This window comes from Mus caroli, unplaced genomic scaffold (assembly GCF_978045245.1).
Source record: "Mus caroli unplaced genomic scaffold, Mus_caroli_1 scaffold_4, whole genome shotgun sequence".
Taxonomy (NCBI): domain Eukaryota; kingdom Metazoa; phylum Chordata; class Mammalia; order Rodentia; family Muridae; genus Mus; species Mus caroli.
The window spans coordinates 113,802,450-113,805,877 of record NW_028227259.1 but is presented as its reverse complement, the minus strand read 5'-3'; positions in this window follow the sequence as shown (position 1 = coordinate 113,805,877).

Here is a 3,428-nt window from a genome sequence, read left to right as displayed (position 1 = left end):
AGCTTTGTAGTAGCCCAAATGTAAATCTTATTTTCTGAGCCTACTTCCATGTCCTAGCTTAATGTCCAATTCCTGCCAAATTCCTACAGAAGGGCAGAAAGCACAGAATCTAGCTGAAGAAATCACATTCAAAGAGTTTTTCTAATGTTTATTTAGATCATTATGTGGAGAAGAGAAATGAACTCGCAAGTTTTCTGTAGCAAGAGTTGTTATAGATGGGAAGCAAATGTGGTATTATAGTATACTGTAAAAATGCAGAGAGGGGCTGTATTTGGATGGTATGAGAGCTTTCTGTCTATGAGTCATGCTCCATGAAAAAGTAAAAATGAGTTTAAGAAACAGACTGACTGTTTTGTTTGAATTTAAATACTGATGATATATTACAATTGAACACACCAATGACCACACAGTTATCTTAAATAACTGACTCATCTCTTTGTTTTCTCTGCATTAAGTCACTTATCTTAGATAGTAACACTTTCATTTTTGCTTTGGAGAATGTGTTTAAACACTTAACATTTTTATACATTGGTTTATTCGTAATGCATAATATCATTATTGTAGCAATTTTGTACAACATCACATGTTTATTTTTATTGAATACTTATTTAAACATTAGTTTTCTTGAAAACAATGAAGAGTATTTGTTTAGGATGAATTCAGAAGCATTGTAATTCCACATTCCAAAGTAGTGAAAGCTAATACAAGAAAATGACTGCTTTTGTGTCCTACATGATATATATTTCACATTACTGAGAGGAAAACTACTGATTTCACAGATGTAGACTGGGCCCAAGAAGAGCCCATGAAATTGTGTTTTGCCGGGTATTTGATCACACTGTGAACCCAGAGAATATCCAATTTGGTAGAGGGTGTGGGAAACTGTTTCAAATTGTGGGGTGGCTCAGCCCTTAGTATACACATTTGCTCCCAAAGGTTGAAGATAAAGTTACTTTCAGAAGGAAGTACTCCTGTTTGAAAGCAATGTCTAATTGAGTGGCTGAAAAAATGATGAATCACGCAAAGATCTGACAGAATAGGATATGCTCAACTCTCAAGAGAAGAGAGAAGAGAGGCAACATAAGAGGAAGCAGCACCCTCTCAGAGCGTGAGAGGCAGAGGCAGTTTTACCTGGAGAGTTTTACAGAGACAGGCTAAAGAGAAAACAAGCTAGACACAGGTGAAGAAAGAATGAGCCAGAGAATGAGAATGTGCCAGAAAATGAGAACAGATTGCTGGAGTTCATTTGAGGCCAAGCACAGCAATTCAGTCAGAAGTAAAAGATGTCTGGTTGAATAGGTTACCATGAAGAGGAATTTGAGTCAGAACAGCTGAGTTGACCAGCCAGCCAAAGTTCAGAAAGAAAAATAAAGGGTGATTTTATTCAGCAGTTAAGTCTCAGATACTCAAAACATTCTAGACCTAGATAAGATTGTACAGAGGTTAGAAGCTTTCAGGACTAGGTCTAGATTATCAGGAGGAATTGAGCCTCCAAGATGATATGTTTACATTCCTGTGTGAGGGGCACCATCTCTAAAAACAGAACGAAAACTGTATCTGTCACAATCTGTCACAATCATACTGTCCTCTCTTCACTATTTTGCTTTTCTTTGTCCATTATTGCTTCCCTCTTTTGCATTTTCATTTAGGCAATATTGAATTAATTTTTAAATTGAAGGTAGGTTCTCTCTCATACAATATATCCTGAGCACTGATTTTCCTTCCCTACACTCCTCCCAGCTACTGCCCCCACAATTCACCTATCCTCCTCTCACCAAGTTCCAACACCCCTTCACCCCATTTTCTCTTCAAAAAGGAGCAGAGCTCCACGAGATGACAGTCTTACAGGACAAAATCAGTTAGAAAAAAGTGAAAACCTTCATATTGGAGTAGGCAACCTGCCACAGACCCTCTTGGTCCCTTGTCTGTGTAGATCGGGTCTCTGGTTACAGGTGGACAAGGAGTCGAAAATGAATGAGAGACAGATCAACACGAGAGGTTGTGTAGAATCTGAATGTAATTTGTCAAGTCGAACATCGAACTTTTTATACAGAAGAATAACAAGAAACCAGGAGAGATACATCTGCTGAGTTACAGTGACACAAAAAATAAGGAATGTATACATCAAAAGAAGGTGGGGACCAGGCCACTGCCACTAAGAAGGGAGCCAGGTGTAATGCTAGTCTATCATTAAGCCCACCACCAGGGTTTCTTAGTAAATGCCTGATTTATGCTGTTTCTTGTGGCCTAATGAAGAAACCTGTCTCAGGGGGATTCCCTAACTCTTTCATGGTAAACCCACCTATTCTCTAGGCCATTGTGAATTCCTTTGTCTGGGTAAGACTGGCTATTGTCTCAAGTAAACATTCTGTAGACCAGCCCTGAGCTATTCTGGCTCCTTTCTTTGTAATGTGTCTCTACTAGAAGTAAATTTGAATGTTACTGAATAGATAACCTTCTCACTGAATTCCTACTGAATTCCAAGTTTGTAGGTTTCAGGGATTTTCTAGGATGTTGGAACACTGGCAAAGGCTTAACTATGTCATAATTCAATCTTTAAAGGCACTTATAATAAAATAATAGTGAAAGAGAGCAAATGGATCCATACACCAGAATAATGGGGGGATAGGGTATGAGTATATGGGTTATGAGAATGCCAAGGGTCCAGGAGGTTGAATTTCTGTGAAACTATTTACCTCATGAGTGCTTCCAGGCCTCTCAGCCTGCCAAGCAGGCTTCACTGGAGTGTGCATAGCAGCAACCTACTAGGAGAAAGTCTCAAGATCAAGCAAAAGAATCTAAGTTACACCTGTTTCCACCTTTAGGAGTCCCACAAAACACCAAGGTAACAACCATAAAATGTCAGCAGAGGACCTGACAAAGACCCATGCTGTCTCTATGCTTGCCATTTAAGTCTCTGTAAGGTTCCTAGAAATCCAGTCAGTGTTAGTCATGGGTTCCCTCTCATGTCAAGGGTCTCAGGTTAAACCAAACATTATTGGCCACTCAAACAAGTTTCTCACCATCATGCCCCAGCACATCTTGTAGGGAGGACTCAATTTAAAGCCAGTGGCGTTCTATGAGAGTGGCATGTGTGTGTGTAAAGGATGGGGGTCCAGGTTTCTCTTTCTGTAGACTTCTCTTCTCAAAGAGACTAGAACATAGAGGTTAACAAGCCTGCACCAACTTGATTTTTGCATTCATTGAAATGTGTAGAATTTGTCCTCATTGATGTGGCCCTGCTGTCAGTTATCTGAGAGCAAAGTTTTGTCCTAGAATCAGCATGGATTATTGAAGGATCTCCAAAACCACCTTGGCCAACAGCTCAACCATATGTAACCCATTTCCAACATTGAAGCCCTGGCTGGCTACAAGGATGGTCAGTTCAGACTCCATATTCTCCATTAATTGGAATCTTCATTAGGGCC